The 18,389-nt window shown below is 40.6% G+C and overlaps 1 long non-coding RNA gene across 1 annotated transcript; it reads right to left on the bottom strand.

The window, feature by feature from the left end:
• Positions 1–208: 208 nt before the first annotated feature.
• LOC137232957 (uncharacterized) lies at positions 209–16,498 on the bottom strand. Its single transcript, XR_010947249.1, has 3 exons — positions 16,115–16,498; positions 7,443–7,587; positions 209–548 (listed from the first exon to the last, which is right to left on the bottom strand). It is a non-coding gene; the product is annotated as an uncharacterized lncRNA (long non-coding RNA).
• Between the last annotated feature and the right edge of the window lie 1,891 nt (positions 16,499–18,389).

Genomic DNA, 18,389 nt, shown 5'->3' with positions numbered 1-18,389 from the left:
AACAATTTTCATGACTATATTCTAGGGCTCACTGTGTCTTTGGGGATATTTGAATGTAACCTGAAGACCCCCAAAGATAGAAAGCTTTAAGGCATAGGAATGGTCTTTCATCTGGTGTGAATTCCTGGATGGTGGCAGAGAGGAAGGTATCCGTGAACCCAAGGCCCCCCTTTCTGCCCTAAGAACTCACCTCCACCCGATGGGCACGTGGTTGGTTCTTGTCAGCACAGGTAGTGGATGAACCTCCGAGGACATATTTGGAAAATCCAGGAGAAATGAAAATTCATGCAAAAATTTTTTTGACTCTTTAAGCATCATTGTTTAGTGAACGTGGGCCAAAACCTTGTCACAGCAAGCTTCCTTTCGAAAGGGATGTTGTTTACTTTCCTCTTATCAGTCAGGAGACCTGGCAAGCCTTTCCCTTGGTGAGGTGTCCTGGCTCTTCCACGTGGCACTCAGCCAGAATTCAGAAGTGGAGAGCTGCATCAATGCCACAGACCAAGGAGAGATGCCCACCGTCTACATCTCGTGGGAAAAACAGAGAGTGGCTGGAGGAGAGGAAGGGAAACACGTTATTTTTTGTTTGATTGCTTTTCTTTTTTTTTCCTCTAGTGGTTGTGCTTCTTTCTTAAAGATCTCCCCTATGAATTTTCATATTCTCAATTCTTTGCTGCCCTCAATGGTCATTTGGCTGTGGAAGATGCATTACCTAGATTTCTTGCCTTCTCACTGTTAAGAAAGGGTATGTAAGAATATGGACACCCCAGCACAGGAATTTATGAGTGATTAACAAGATTCCAGGTATTATTTTAAAGCTTGATTTAATAAATAAGGAGTTGAGTGTAGTATGACGTGTAACATATAGAAAAAAAGTTTTAAGACTCATCATTTGCTTTCTTTCTATGTCACATTAATTTAAAAAAATATGAGACGTGCAGCGATAATATGTCTTAAAATTGTCTTCATGATACTGGGCTACTTTCTAGAAAATTTAAATAACAAACTGTTTTTTGGGTTTTTTTTAAGCTCCATTTGTCTGTTTTTTGTTCTGTACCCCTCACAAGACAGGGAAGGTCAGGTGTTCAAACACACAGGCTTTAGGTAGAGTTCCCTGAGCCAAGTCCCAGCTCTATCAGTTTTCCCACCTGTAAAATAAGGCTTAAAAATAATACCTCCCTCGTAGTGTGGTGCTGAGGATTGAATCAGAGTCGATGTAAAGTACACATTGTGGAGCCTGGCAGAGAGCACCCACTGATAAACACTTGTTCTTCTCAATATTATTGTTATTATCCACAGTTCCTGGTACCTTGTGGGTACACAATAAGTGTTGAGTTGATAAATTTTATTTAGCGTTCATTGTATTTGTATATTCGCCTTCTCACAAACTAAACAGAAGTATGAAAGATGTCATTTTCATCCTGTTTAAAATCAAATATACTCTTCTCCTGTGAACCGCTGACGGCATAATGCTAAACAATCCCATGGCACAGTTAAAAAGCACAGTATTGAAATGAAGGAGGTAGAAGAAAATTGCCAATTTGGGAAAGGATTCATATACATGGAAAAACAAAAGCACTGACTTAAGAAAAAAAAAGTTGAGGGACTTCCCTGGTGGCACAGTGGTTAAGAATCCGCCTGCCAATGCAGGGGACACGAGTTCGAGCCCTGGTCTGGGAACGTCCCACATGCCGCGGAGCAACTGGGCCCTTGAGCCACAATTACTGAGCCTGTGCTCTAGAGCCCGCGAGCCACAACTACTGAGCCCACGTGCCTAGAACCCGTGCTCCGCAACAAGAAAAGCCACCAGAATGAGAAGTCCGCACACCGCAGTGAAGAGTGGTCCCTGCTCGCCGCAACTAGAGAAAGCCCACATGCAGTGGCGAAGACCCGATGCAGCCAAACATAAATAAATAAAATAAATACATTAAAAAAGTTGAGGGCTTCCCTGGTGGTGCAGTGGTTGGGAGTCCGCCTGCCGATGCAGGGGACACGGGTTCGTGCCCCGGTCCGGGAAGATCCCACGTGCCGCGGAGCAGCTGGGCCCATGAGCCATGGCCGCTGAGCCTGCGCGTCCGGAGCCTGTGCTCTGCAACGGGAGAGGCCACAACAGTGAGAGGCCCGCGTACCGCAAAAAAAAAAAAAAAAAAAGTTGAATCTTTTATAGAGAAATGTCCAGGTCATGCAGAGCCAGAAAACTTACTTCATAAATTAGTTTTATAGAATTTTTGCAAAGTGCTAAAGCAAGTTAGCATCAGGATACACTGATTCTAAGAAAAATAAATTAATAAATTTAAAATCTTCAAGCACCTATATTCAAAGGCTGCTAGGCATTTTAATAGGAGATAAGTAAGAACCATTAATCACGGTTTCCACACGCTTTCTCACATTACCTTGGGCAACTGGGACCAGGCTGAGGAATGGTACTGCGAAGAGGAAGCTGCTGATAATGGACAAAATAGTGATTTTATTGACACTTTCTACACTACATTTTGTCTACACTTTCACTGTCTCACAAGTAAGTACAAAATTGTACCTGTTGACAACTTAATTTTTTTCATCTTTTTGCCCTACCCTTAGGGACAGGTAATAAAATCAGTGAAATGTGCATTTCTTTTCTACTTGCTTGGCATAAATTATTGGTCACCTTGAGCGAGAGAAGCTGAGAGAAGCCCTCATGTGTATTGGCCTTGTTTATGCACTGACCATGTTTCAATCCATGTTTGGAGTCACAAAGTTTATTAAAAGAATCCTTGGTCTTTTCAGAGTCAGAGACTTCTCTGAGAATCTGATGAAATGATGAACCTCTCTCCTCAAAATACACAGATTCCATAAGATCTAGGAATGTCCATCTTGAGACCCTCCAGGGATGGTCCCTCACAGTCATCATGCTTATGTTGCAAAGCGGCGATAATCACATGGAGAATGATTAAAAAAAAAAAAAAATGCCACCTAGGAACAAACTTGTAACCTCTCGTCAGTCTCAACTCTTATAACTCACTTTCCCCATCAAGCTTCGGACATATTCTTACATTAAAGTTACAAATCAGCTGGATTTGCTTCCCGGATTCAGACTATTCAGCCACATTTGTGGCACAATTCCGTCTCCCCCATCCTCAGTAAGCTTTTAAAACAAAGCACCTTCCCTTACCAGAAAAAATATTAAATCTACTTCTTTAAATGCTGAAACCATGAAGTCAGTAACTTGGAGCAGCTCTCCCTCGCCATTCTTCTCATGGTTCATACCGATTACTGCACCTGCCCCTCTACCTTTCATAGTAGATTGAGTTCTATTTCCTTTCTCTATAATTGTCTGTTTTCAACAGAGGGTCAGAGTCAGATTTCCAGCCATGATTTGAGGACTCTTGTTCTACTATACTATCTAATTTAATTAACTTCTGCTGTAGTAAACCTCCTTTCTGAGTGAAATAATTGGATCTTAAGCACCTACTAGCTCTTTAATTTTGAGCACGTCACTGAACCTTTTTAGGACCCAGTTTTCCAATACATCAAATCTCTAAGGTTGCTTGAAGTCTAACATTCTATATTTAAAAAACACATATAGGTATGTGTGAGTGTGTTTATTGCCTAGACCTGGCAATTTTTCTAAGTGGCTGATAACCTCTGAGGAAACCCAAATGCTCAAACATACTTTTTTCTTTTCAGTACTTTTAAAAACATACAAAACCATTTTTATTCTTGCCCAAGTAGTCTTGTCACCCTATTAAAGCATCTAAAGGTCACTAGCAAATTACTCATTTGAAATAATGAGTCAGGAATATCAAGCTTTAAAATACAGGGCTTCCCTGGTGGCGCAGTGGTTGGGGGTCCGCCTGCCGATGCAGGGGACGTGGGTTCATGCCCCGGTCCGGGAAGATACCACATGCCGCGGAGCGGCTGGGCCTGTGGGCCATGGCCGCTGAGCCTGCGCTTCCGGAGCCTGTGCTCCGCAACAGGAGAGGCCACAACAGTGAGAGGCCGCGTACAGCAAAAAAAAAAAAAAAAAAAAAAAAATTAAGAAATCGTGCTTTCTTCATATACATTAGTTTCAACCACATAAAAATAAGATGCAGTGCATGAGTAGTTATACTGAGATGACATTTAAGAGAGAATCTGAGTTTCTCTAGACCACTAGATTCACCAGGATACTCCCAGCCCCTCACACTGCATGTGGCACATAGTAGGTGCTCAATGAATTTTTGCTGGGCAAACGAAAGGGTCTAATAATTGCTATAGGATGGCCATAAAGCCCAACAATTATTTCCGGGGTGGGGGGGGAAGGAATTAGGAATTGGAGAAGGTGTGTTAGTGGGTGGAAGTCAGGGTGAGAAGATAGAAAAAAAAAAAGGTACTCCAAGAGGGGAAAAGATCATGAACCTGGAATTGTTTTTGATTGTCATAAAACTGATAAGAGATATGAAGAGACAGGGAGTGGACAGTGGAAACGTTGTGCTACATTTTTTTTTCCCACAATAAGTAATTTTACTTATGGCAAAATACACAGTGCCTCACATCATCCACTGTTTAGATTAGTACCCTAAACTGGATTCTGAATGAGACAGTCCTTTGAGTGAATGGAAGCTTGTGTATTTATTTTTAAATATCCACAGAACCTCAAGCCTGAGGTGTTAACTGAAGCCACTGAGTAAACCCTATGATCTGAGCAAAATCATGATCTTGTATGTCTGTAAGTAGCATCTATTTTAGGATCTTCCTCATTTTAAAATCTCATTTTCTTTTTGAAATTTATTAATATTAATCTGCAGTTGAAAATTTTCAGCAAGGATGACTATATCAGTTAGGAATGTATTTGATGACAACTATTGAAAGACCTGGCTTAAAAAATACGAGCAGATGTCCAAAGGTAGATGGTTGCTGGCATTGACTAAGATGCTCTGTGATGACATTAGATGCACAGGTTTTTTACCTCCTTCCACCCTATCATCCTATGTTTGTTGGATGCCATCCTCATAGTTGCACAGTGGTTGCTGTAGCTCCGGTCATCACATCTACATTCAAGGAGGGAAGATGTGTGTGTGCGTGTGTGTGTGCACAGTGTGGGGGAAGGACGAGCCAACTACTTCTGTTCCCTCTAACAAATGCTAAAATTTTCCTAGCACGTGAGTGGACTTTCATGTATATCTCATTGGTCAATGGCTTTACAAGGCTATTTTAGATGTGAGAGTGGGTGAGAGAGTGAACATCTCACCTGAGGCTAGACACATCACTGCTCCAACAACATTTGGGTTCGGCTGAAAAGGAAGCACCAGAGAATGGAAATAGATTGAGAAAACAATAATGTTTGCCACGGTCACAGTGATAGAAAGATGATGGGAACAGAAGAATAAAAGCATAAATAAATAAATACATTTCTCTTTTATTTGGTGTTTAAAGCTAGTCTTATTTCCTATAATTTCTTTGAGTAGGTGTTACTGCTTGCTTGCTTGACTCAGGAGAACATTTAGTAAAAAATGATATAAGTTATACTTAGTAGTTTAAATAACAATGAGTCAGATGTCCTGCGTTGCAATTTTTTTGCATACATGAATTTTAAATTTTATGTGAAATCATTATTTAATGATTATATTAGGGTTGTACATAAATTTGCTAATTTGCACATATACAGTTTTGGAATGAAATTCCTGCTTTTTAATTAATGGCCAGAATTAAGGATATGGCAATATTTTGTACGTAGAAGTGTTCAGGGGAAAATAAAATTTTTTGTCTACTGTACATAAGTCAAAGAAATGGGGGAAAAAGGCAGTAAGGGAAATGGAAATTGTTTAGATAGCATAGGATGAGAAGCAGAATGAAATTTAGACTGGTAACAGCAAAGACTGAGGTAGGAGAAGAAAGAACAGAAATATGAAATGAGTGTCGAAGTTCTCTTTGAATTAAACATCTTATAATGGAAAATTTCAAGCCTCTACTAAGGCAGAGGGAACACTGCAGTCAACCTGTACCTGTTCATCACCCAGGTCCAACAACTATCAACACAGGTCAGTTTTGTTTCAGTTACATGCAACCTCCACCTCCTGTATTATTTTGAAGCATTTCCCAGACATCGTATCATTTCATTAGTAAGTATCTAAGTAGTTCTTTTTAAATTAAAAAACAAACAAACAAACAAAACCTTTAAATATGTAGTTATCTTTGGATTTGGATAGACCAGAGTTCAAATTTTAGCTTGGGTACCAACAGCTGTGCGACCTTGGGCAAGTTCATTCATTCTCTCGATTCACATTTATTAAGCATCGCCTGGGAGCCCAGAAGCAGACAAATACATTAAATAATTTCAGATAGAGATAGATGTAATGAAAGAAATAATAAAACAGGGCAATGGAACTGAGAATGGCTGGGATCTACTTCACACTGGGGAGCTGGAAGGGATAAACCCTTCTCCACTCCGTTCTGGCTTCTGGTGCTTGTGAAGTAGAATCTGACCTGTGTCTCGTATGGGTCTTGAGAGTTAGTTAATCTCTGAGGAAGTGTTTACCAAAGCCTGGCATGTGGCCAGCTCTCCATAAGTGAAAGACCTGGTGATCATGATCTTGATTCCCATCCTAGGGAGACCCCTTCCCAGGGAGGGCTGTGATGGTCTATCTTGCTTCATTCTCACTTAAGCTACATCGGGGTGTGCTGGGCTCATTGCCACGATTAGAGCTTGGTAAAAACTCTGTCACCTCTGATTCTTTTCTCTCACAAACCACCTTATTCTAGGACTTGGTGAATCTCTGGAGTTGCATCAGGAAAGCAAGGTTATCCTGGGCTGTCTCTCTTTCCTCCTCTTTGCCTCCCCAAATTTGTGGGAAGTAACTGGCTTATAAATTCACCGTATCTTTATGTAGAAAAGACTTGTTTTGTGCTAGAGCGAGTAGTTGAGAAGAGCTGCTTAAAATCTTATATTAAATTTATAAAAAAACCTTCTGAGATTGAGTTTTACAGTTTCCAATGTGGCAGACATTTAATTCTAATGCAAACAAAGTGCTGCTGGGAGTCTATCAGAAAAATGAAACATTTTCAGGTTTTAGGAATGGCTACTTTTCTGGGATTTAATGATCTTTTTCATAAAATTTTAACAGATCAACTTTTATTTATATTAAATGTAGGCTTTGATCCAAACTCCATGTAATGAAGCAACAAACAAGGGAAAAAAGTAGAATTCAGGACAGTCATTCACTTCCTTTAGGTGTGGGAAATGCAAGGCCAGTGAGCTGTGCTTACACAAATCCTGCCTGTGTATGACTGAGTAGATTTGAAGAACACAGGCTCTCACTCTGCAGGAATGATTAAACAGTTCCAGCCGTTCCTTGTTGCTTAATCCTAACCTGGAACAGTGAAAGGGCTGAGGAAGGGTGAGCTTTAGGACTAGTTTATGATCCCCTCACGCCCGCCCCATCGGGATTTACCTGGAGGTTTCACCAGGACCTTTTGCCAGTCCCTACCAACTGGCTCTGGGGCCAATTCGCGCTGCTGGCCCGGTCCTGCACAGATGACTTCAGCCGGGGCTTTGCTGCTGCCTGGTTGCCTTTTCAGTCACTTGTCCTCCACTTCTTTTTTCTTCTGTATAATATCATTTATATGTAGAATCTGAAAAGTAATACAAACATTCATATATAGCAAAACAGACTGACAGATATAGAAAACAAACTAGTGATTAACAGTGGGGAAGGGGAGGGGGAGGGGCAGGATCTCCTCCCCTAATGGGATTAAGAGATGTAATCTAATATGTATAAAACAGATAATCAACAAGAATATATTTTATATAGCACAGGGAATTATAGCCATTATCTTATAACTTTTTTTTTTTTTTTTTTGTCCTCCACTTCTTAGACCTGAGTCTCTGTGAGGGGCTGTTTTCAACCCCCCTCACAGAAATGATATGAAACCTCCATTTCCCCCAGGTACTCAGTCTCGGGAAAGTCCTTTACTCCCTCCCACCCTTTCAGAAGGCATCCTCTTCCTGGTGCAGGCAGAGCACGGCTGACCGGTGCCTTCCCTCACCTGGATCTTTCCCACTTTGTCTCTCACTCTCCACTCTCTGAATCTTTGCTCCCTTGAGGGATTGTGAGTAGTGGGCAGAGGAGGGTGGGTGACCATTCCCGGCCCTTTGAATGAAACATCTACAAGACAAACAGCCCTTTCTCTTGCTAATGTTGACCAGCTCTTATAAAAACTCTGCTACATTATTATGCTAACAGAGCCTTAGCAAGACTGATAAGATTGTAGCCTTTTTAACCTAATTGGTAAATCTCCCGCCTTTAGGAAGAAGATGGGTAAATATCCACAAAAGAGGATGAGGGAAGAACACCCCATCCAGATGCAAAATTCTGGGAAGAAGTGTTTATAGGTAATCTGCTGTTGATTCACTACAGCGTATTTGTTCCTTCTACAGGAATGGCTTCCATTATAAACCATGCTTTTAATAATCCTGGCCCTTGGATTTTAATGATCTTGTGATCACTTGCAATTTGGAAAAGTCTGGCTCTGCCTGACCCTTTCACTAATTACATGATTCTAGTTGAAATAAAAGGAAGCTTCCTAAGGCTAGAAGGACTAGAGACAAAGGCAGGGTTGGTGCCGGGAGTAGTAATTACATCAACCTGCAGGTACCTGGGGAAGAAGGAGCCCACACCTTTCCCCTGGGTCAGGGTGGCACAGGACTGAAATCAGTACCAGGAAAGAATAAACCCAAATTTATATGAAAAGACAGAAGAAGCTCCTTTATTATAGCCCAACAGTTATGACAAATGAAGACACATCCAAGAACAGATAATGAAAAATTTTGAATTATTGCCATTGTTTCTCATATTCCTGAGACTCTTGAATTAATATAGCAAACCAGGCTGAAGATGAAAAGCCAGAAGCTTTATCAAATACGTTATGTCTGGCAGAATGTCTACACTGAACTAACGCAAAGTCCTGGTAGTAGTTTGGGTTTTGTGCAAGAAGCGGCATGGATTTTTCTGGGAGGTATTGATTCACTTACTTTTCATTCAAAGCCCAGCTGACTGACTATGATGGTTTTATACGTTTCCCATTGGAGTATCATGTTTATTTCTTCCTGAATTCTGACTTTATCTACTTTCTAGAGGAGCCAGCATGTTCTTTTCCATAGGTATCAAGAATACTGATCCAAGGCGGAAAATGAATTTAAGGCCAACCCTTCAGTAAGAGAGTGCATAGAAAGTAGCATTAAGTGTTAACTTATGTAAAAAACTCAGTTTGTGCAACAGCTAGACATGAAGAAATGCTTTAACATATATTTAATTTGTTTCAAAGGCCAGCTTTAATTCCAGATTTATCCTGTGTTTTCATTGCTTTACAAATAAGAATGCTATTTTCTTTCCCATCTGACCCCCACTGTACATGCAAGTCACCACAATAATGTGAAGAGCTATTTACATATTTTATGTGACGAAATACTAAAAAAAATATGGAACTATACATTTGTTGGAGGATTTAGGATTTTAACCTAGTAGATAAGGAACTATTTCCTGATTTTGAAAAAAAATTTCCTTCCAGCTATGTTTTTATATATTGATACATGGAGTATATAACTTAATATTTCTGCATTTTTAGATGTCCTCATATTCATGCTTGTATGTTTATACAGAGATAGTAAAATAGAATTTGTTTATAATTATCTCATTTCTAACTACTGTTGATAGTTCCTTATAGGAAAGTTAATTATTAACAAAAAACATAAAATGTAAAAAGCACGTAATCACTTCATGTCTTTGAGATAAAGTTAAGGCTACGGCAGAGTTTTCCAAGACTATCTACTGAGTGGAGTAGAGAAAAACAAAAGGGCACAATAACTGGTTTAATGAAATTTCCTTCCTTGTATCCAGTATTTTTTTTGTGGTACGCGGGCCTCTCACTGTTGTGGGCTCTCCCGTTGCAGAGCACAGGCTCCAGGCGCGCAGGCTCAGCGGCCATGGATCACGGGCCTAGCTGCTTCGCGGCATGTGGGATCTTCCCGGACCAGGGCACGAACCCGTGTCCCCTGCATTGGCAGGCGGACTCTCAACCACTGCACCACCAGGGAAGTCCTGTATCCAGTATTAAGGTGATATACAATAGGTTAATTCAGCATACATGGGAACTTATGGTTCTTAAATATAGAAATTGTTCCATTGTTAATTTCCCCAAGGAGACTTCTGCAGTAAATGCCATGAAATGTGTATTAAAAATAATACATAAAAGAGGTCTAGGGCTTCCCTGGTGGCGCAGTGGTTGAGAGTCCGCCTGCCGATGCAGGGGACAGGGGTTCGTGCCCCGATCCGGGAAGATCCCACATGCCGCGGAGCGGCTGGGCCCGTGAGCCATGGCCGCTGAGCCTGCGCGTCCGGAGCCTGTGCTCCGCAATGGGAGAGGCCACAACAGTGAGAGGCCCATGTATCACAGAAAAAAAAAAAAAAAAAAGGTCTAACCTTTAATAAGTCCTCTCATGCAATGACATATCCAAAGACCTTTAGTCCCTATTGCTATACTATTGGACTTGCCAAACAAACCAAACTTAAAATCTTATTAAATTGAAATGAAATTGCAATCTCAAAAATGAGAATCTATTTTCCCCCCTTTTCTTTCCTTCCTTCCCCACATTTAACCTGAAATGTCCCCCTTATTTTCCTGATAGCATTCCATCTAAAAACACAGCATCATACCTTTAATTTTAACATTCACTATTTCTCTCATAGTCTGACATGGAAATAATAATATATTAGTTTTGGGGAGATTGGTTGAAGATGGTGGAGTAGAAGGACGTGAGCTCACTCTCTCTTTCGAGAGCACCAGAATCACAACTAACTGCTGAACAATCATCAGCAGGAAGACACTGGAACTCACCAAAAAAAAACATCCCACATCCAAATACAAAGGAGAAGCCGCAATGAGACGGCAAGAGGGGTGCAATCATAATAAAATCAAATCCCATAACTGCTGGGTGGGTGACTCAAACTGGAGAACACTTATATCACAGAAGTCCACCCACTGGAGTGAAGGTTCTGAGCCCCACGTCAGGCTTCCCAACCTGGAGGTCTGGCAATGGGAGGATGAATTCCTAGAGAATCAGACTTTGAAGGCTAGTAGGATTTGATTGCAGGACTTCGACAGGACTGGGGGAAACAGAGACTCCACTCTTGGAGGGCACACACAAAGTAGTGTGCATGTTGGGACCCAGGGGAAAGAGCAGTGACCCCATAGGAGACTGAACCAGACCTACTTGCTAGTGTTGGAGGGTCTCCTGCAGAGGTGGGGGGTGGCTGTGTCTCACCATGAGGACAAGGACACTGGCAACAGAAGTTCTGGGAAGTACCCCTTGGTGTGAGTCCTCCCAGAGTCTGCCATTAGCCCCATCAAAGAGCTGGGTAGGCTCCAGTGCTAGGTTGCCTCAGGCCAAACAACCAGCAGGGAGGGAACCCTGTCCCACCCATCAGCAGACAAGTGGATTAAAGTTTTACTGAGCTCTGCCCACCAGAGCAACACCCAGTTCTACCCACCACGAGTCCTCCCATCAGGAAGCTTGCACAAGCCTCTTAGATAGCCTCATCCACCAGAGAGCAGACAGCAGAAGCAAGAAGAACTACAATTCTACAGGCTGTGGAACAAAAACCACATTCACAGAAATATAGACAAAATGAAAAGGCAGAGGACTTTGTACCAGATGAAGGAACAAGATAAAACTCCAGAAAAACAACTAAATGAAGTGGAGATAGGCAACCTTCCAGAAAAAGAATTCAGAATAATGATAGTGAAGATGATCCAGGACCTCGGAAAAAGAATGGAGGCAAAGATCAAGAAGGTGCAAGAAATGTTTAACAACGACGTAGAAGAATTAAAGAACAAACACCTAGAAGCATTAAAGAACAAACAAACAGAGATGGACAATACAATAACTGAAATGAAAAATACACTAGAAGGAATCAATAGCAGAATAACTGAAGCAGAAGAACAGGTAAGTGACCTGGAAGACAGAATGGTGGAATTCACTGTCATGGAACAGAATAAAGAAAAAAGAATGGAAAGAAATGAAGACAGCCTAAGAGACCTCTGGGACAACATTAAATGCAACAACATTCGCATTACAGGGGTCCCAGAAGGAGAAGAGAGAGAAAGGACCCGAGAAAATATTTGAAGAGATTATAGTCAAAAACTTCCCTAACATGGGAAAGGAAATACCCACCCAAGTCCAGGAAGCACAGAGAGTCCCAGGCAGGATAAACCCAAGGAGAAACATGCCGAGACACAGTAACCAAATTGACAAAAATTAAAGAAAAAGAAAAATTATTGAAATCAACAAGGGAAAAATGACAAATAACATACAAAGGAACTCCCATAAGGTTAACAGCTGATTTCTCAGCAGAAACTCTACAAGCCAGAAGGGAGTGGCATGATATACTTAAAGTGATGAAAGGGAAGAACCTAACACCAAGATTCCTCTACCTAGCAAGGATCTCATTCAGATTCCATGGAGAAATCTAAAGCTTTACAGACAAGCAAAACAAAAGCTAAGAGAATTCAGCACCACCAAACCAGCTCTACAACAAATGCTAATGGAACTTCTCTAAGTGGGAAACACAAGAGAAGAAAAGGACCTACAAAAACAAACCCATAACAATTAAGAAAATGGTAATAGGAACATACATATTGATAATTACCTTAAATGTGAATGGATTAAATGCTCCAACCAAAAGACACAGGCTCTCTGAATGGATACAAAAAGAAGACCCATATATATGCTGTCTACAAGAGACCTACTTCAGACCTAGGGGCACATACAGACTGAAAGTGAGGGGATGGAAAAAGACATTCCGTGCAAATGGAAATCATAAGAAAGCTGGAGTAGCAACACTCATCAGATAAAATGGACTTTAAAATAAAGAATGTTACAAGAGACAAGGAAGGACAGTACATAATGATCAAGGGATCAACCCAAGAAGAAAATATAACAATTATAAATCTTTATGCACCCAACATCAGAACACCTCAATACATAAGGCAACTGCTAACAGCTATAAAAGAGGAAATTGACAGTAACACAATAATAGTGGGGGACTTTAATACCTCACTTACACCAATGGACAGATCTTCCAGACAGAAAATTAATAAGGAAACACAACATTTAAATGACACAACAGACCAGATAGATTTAATTGATATTTATAGGACATTCCATCCAAAACCAGCAGATTACACTTTTCTCAAGTGCATACGGAACATTCTCCAGGATAGATCACACCTTGGGTCACAAGTGAAGTCTTGGTAAATTTGAGAAAATTGAAATCATATCAAGCATCTTTTCCAACCACAATGCAATGAGATTAGAAATCAATTACAGGAAAAAAAAAAACATAAAAAACTCAAACACATGGAGGCTAAACAATACATTACTAAATAACCAAGAGATCACTGAAGAAATCAAAGAGGAAATAAAAAAATATCTAGAGACAAATGACAATGAACACACGATGATCCAAAAACTATGGGATGCAGCAAAAGCAGTTCTAAGAGGGAAGTTTATAGCAATACAAGCCTACCGCAAGAAACAAGAAAAATCTCAAATAAACAATGTAACCTTCCACCTAAAGGAACTAGAGAAAGAAGAGAAAAAACCCCCAAAGTTAGTAGAAGAAATCATAAAGATCAGAGCAGAAATAAATGAAATAGAAACAAAGAAAACAATAGCAAAGATCAATAAAACTAAAAGCTGGTTCTTTGAGAAGATAAACAAAATGGATAAACCTTTCGCCAGACTTATCAAGAAAAAGAGGGAGAGGACTCAAATCAATAAAATTAGAAATGAAAAAGGAGAAGTTACAATGGACACTGCAGAAATACAAAGCATCATAAGAGAATACTACAAGCAACTCTATGCCAATAAAATGGACGACCTGGAAGAAATGGACAAATTCTTAGAAAGGTATAACCTTCCAAGACTGAACCAGGAAGAAACACAAAATATGAACAGACCAATCACAAGTAATGAAAGTGAGACTGTGATTAAAAATCTTCCAACAACAACAACAACAAAAATCTTCCAACAAATGAAAGTCCAGGACCAGATGGCTTCACAGGTGAATTCTATCAAACATTTAGAGAAGAGCTAACACCATCCTTCTCAAACTCTTCCAAAAAATTTCAGAGGAAGGAATAAACCTAGAAATAAACCTACCTAAGGAGGTAAAAGACCTGTGCTCAGAAAACTATAAGACATTGATGAAAGAAATCAAAGATGACACAAACAGATGGAGAGATATACCATGCTCTTATATTGGAAGAATCACTATTGTGAAAATGACTATACTACCCAAAGGAATCTACAGATTCAGTGCAGTCCCTATCAAATTACCAGTGGCATTTTTTTACAGAAGTAAAACAAAAAATCTTAAAATTTGTATGGAGACACAAAAGACCCTGAATAGCCAAAACAGTCTTGAGGGAAAAAAATGGAGCTGGAGGAATCAGACTCCCTGACTTCACACTATACTACAAACCTACGGTAATCAAGACAATATGGTACTGACACAAAAACAGAAATATAGATCAATGGAATAGGACAGAAAGCCCAGAGGTAAACTCACACACCTATGGTCAACTAATCTACGACAAAGGAGGCAAGGATATACAATGGAGAAAAGACAGTCTCTTCAATAAGTGCTGCTGGGAAAACTGGACAGCTACATGTAAAAGAATGAAATTAGAACACTCCCTAACACCATACACAAAAATAAACTCAAAATGGATTAGAGACGTAAATGTAAGACCAGACACTATAAAACTCTTAGAGGAAAACATAGGAAGAACACTCTTTGACATAAATCACAGCAAGATTTTTTTTTGATCCACCTTCTAGAGTAATGGAAATAAAAACAAAAATAAACAAATGGGACCTAATGAAACTTAAAAGCTTTTGCACAGCAAAGGAAACTACAAACAAGACGAAAAGACAACCCTCAGAATGGGAGAAAATATTTGCAAATGAATCAATAGACAAAGGATTAATCTCCAAAATATAGAAAGAGCTCATGCAGCTCTATATTAAAAAAACAAACAGCCCAATCCAAAAATGGGCAGAAGACCTAAATAGACATTTCTCCAAAGAAGACAAAGATGGCCAAGAAGCACATGAAAAGCTGCTCAACATCACTAATTATTAGAGAAATGCAAATCAAAACTACAATGAGCTATCACCTCACACCAGTGAGAATGGGCATCATCAAAAAATCTACAAACAACAAATGCTGGAGAGGGTGTGGAGAAAAGGGGACCTTCTTACACTGTTGGTGGGCATGTAAATTGATACAGCCACTATGGAGAACAGTATGGAGGTTCCTTAAAAAACTAAAAATAGAATTACCATATGACCCAGCAATTCCACTACTGGGCATATATCTTGAGAAAACCATAATTCAAAAAGACACATGCACCCCAATATTCATTGCAGCACCATTTACAATAGCCAGGTCATGGAAGCAACCTAAATGCCCATTGACAGGCAAATGGATGAAGAAGAAGTGGTACATATATACAATGGAATATTATTCAGCCATGAAAAGGAATGAAATTGGGTCATTTGTAGAGACGTGGATGAATCTAGAGGCTGTCATACAGAGTGAAGTAAGTCAGAAAGAGAAAAACAAATATCGTATATTAACGCATATATGTGGAACCTAGAAAAATGGTACAGATGAACCGGTTTGCAGGGCAGAAATTGAGACACAGGTGTAGAGAAGAAACATATGGACACCAAGGGGGGAAGCGGCGGGGGGTGGGTGGTGGTGTGATGAATTGGGCGATTGGGATTGACTTGTATACACTGATGTGTACAAAATGGGTGACTAATAAGAACCTGCTGTATAAAAAATAAATAAAATAAAATTCAAAAATTGAAAAAAAATTAGTTTTTAAAGCCCATATAATGATGCGATTAGCAAGTCACTTGTATCTATCTTCCAGGTTTAAATATGGCCTTAAAAGAATTTAAATGTGCATTTGGGGGTGTTTTGCTGGAATGCCATGAGCTTTCCGTGATCACCACCGCAGTTAAATAAACCCTGAATGAATTTAACTTCTTCCAGCGCTTATAAATAAATTATATGTAGTGTGTACTTACTTTGTCACTCCTGTCCAGAAGCTCACTCAGCTCAGCATATATAGCAGAAATTTGCAAAAAGGGGTGTGAAATGTAGAGCAAGTTCCAGTAAAAACACTTGGCTTTCTTACCTGAAGGCATAAAAAAATAGGCCTTTTGCCAGGGTTTTGGACACCTCATTCTTTACGAAGCTAAATTCCCTCCTGTTTAGCTCTGTCCTTCCCTCCCTTTCTCTGCCTCCCAGGGTCATTCAGAAAGAAGAAAGAACCCCCCAGCCTTCAGCAGGGAGGTGAGCTGTCATTCACTTGCAGGCCTCAGAATGGTTAAGATGTCAGCTGCGATCTGTTTCGTTTGTAAACACTTCCCAGAAAGTTCTGTAAAGAGTTGCTGCTGTTCCCTGAAGATGTCTACCAGGCTGGCTGCGCTGACGTTTTGAAAGAGGCAGGTCGGGACCTGTGAGGACGCTTCCCCGTGCTATTTATGAGCCGAGCAGCTTGCTGTGAAAAGCTGTCATTTTTCCCCTGGGTGTGTCGAACCAGTTTCCCCGGCAGGCCAGCCAGGAGGCTGAGGCTTATCCAGAAGGAGGGGCCCCTGAGGGGCTGCGTGGAAAGCCAGCGATGTGTCACTCGTCTAAACTTCAGGTGTAAAGAGAAGCGAGGGCGAAAAAAGGAAGAAAAAAAGCCATCTTACGCAGCTCTCTCAGTGATCTGTGGTCCTAAAGAATGGAGCCATTTTCTCTCTCTGTCCAGCGTGGGTGGAGGGAAGTGTGGGTGCTCAGCTCAGCTGGAGATGAGGATTTACCCACAGCTGGCTGGCTGGAGGTGGCCTGAGCTTGGGGCCCCAATCTTGGCGAAGATAGGGAGGACCGCATTTCCTGATTGACCTTCACATCTTCTAGGTTAAATCTCTTCGGAAAAATGTCAAGGTTATCCAAACAGAATAAAATTGTCCTTTCTTGTTTTTGGAAAAGATTTGCACTGACATCTACAATAACCTCATTTAAGCTTTTGAAATGGTGTATACTAGAACTTCGGTGTCTCTCCAGAGATCAATACCTGTGCTGTCATCATAGGGTAAAAAAGTATTCAGTATGTAAAGAAAAGAGGGAAAGAAAAAAGAAGATGAACTGCTTTCCCAGTTGCCTGCAAAGCATAGGCAGGGTTTTTAGCAGACCTGCTTACACAAATGCAAATGTGGAGATGACTTTTCATAATGTATAAAGGCAAACTCGGCCAGGCATTGATCACGAAATGAACTCGCAAATGACTGTACTTGCTGGTATAAATCAGTGCCACCCGGCAAAACAGAGGAGCCAGATCAGGGCTTGGTTGTTGCTTTTCTTGAATTCTTTCTTAATATATGTTTTCTTTTTTAAAAAAATGATTCTGACTGTCAACTGGGATTATTAGACTGCATGATGATATTTTTTATGTCCAAACATATGAATAAAATTACTTTCTCACCATGTATATTATGGTTATACATGCTTTCTGAAAGTGAATTAACATAGAAATAAATCTGTGATGTCAGGAATATACATTAACCTGTTTGGACCTTATAAATATGTAAAAATAACATCTAGCTCTTTGCCTCTCGGTGGAGGTATACTATCTTTTGCTGAATCTAGAACTGGACATTTTGGTATTAGCATATACAGTTATATTTACTTGATACAGTTTAACAGTAATTTTTAAAATACCATGTGTTGGGTGTCGTACCTGGTGGTCTAGGGAATACAATAAAAGGCTTTAACGCAGTCTTATTATGAATATCATCATCTTGCCTCAGATTGACTTATTATTGTTGCCTGGGCTATTGCATCAGAATCTACCTCTGTCTTTATTCTCTTTGCAAACCGTTCTTCCCACTTCTTTCTAACGACATCCGTCTTAGTGTTTCCCTCACCTCTTAGTGGCACATAGATCCTTCACTGCCCCTCGCCACAGGGACCCAGTGCTCTGGCCACATTCACCAACATGGCGGCCCACACAGGCCCTGCTCACACGTCTCTGCTGCCTGCATTGTCTCTCCACTTGGGGCACATCCTCCTTGTTCCTCAAGCAGTCTGCTCAGGCACCATCTCTTTGGTGTACAAGACTTTCCCTGCTACCTGCCCAGAGAAGGGGCTCAAACTTCTGTGTCCTCCTCCTGCGGGATGAACCCTCTCAGAGCTCTTAACAGGTTCTCTGAATGTCTTCTGCGTCTTTTCCGGCATCCTTGACTAGCCCGAGAGCTCTTGGTCTTATTCATCTTCGTGTGGCCGCCATATGGCCCACCTGGGTGGATGTCCAACGAA

The sequence above is a fragment of the Pseudorca crassidens genome, chromosome 10 (genome assembly GCF_039906515.1).
Source record: "Pseudorca crassidens isolate mPseCra1 chromosome 10, mPseCra1.hap1, whole genome shotgun sequence".
Taxonomy (NCBI): domain Eukaryota; kingdom Metazoa; phylum Chordata; class Mammalia; order Artiodactyla; family Delphinidae; genus Pseudorca; species Pseudorca crassidens.
The sequence above is the reverse complement of the archived record's forward strand: the minus strand, read 5'-3'. Positions and strand labels throughout refer to the sequence as shown.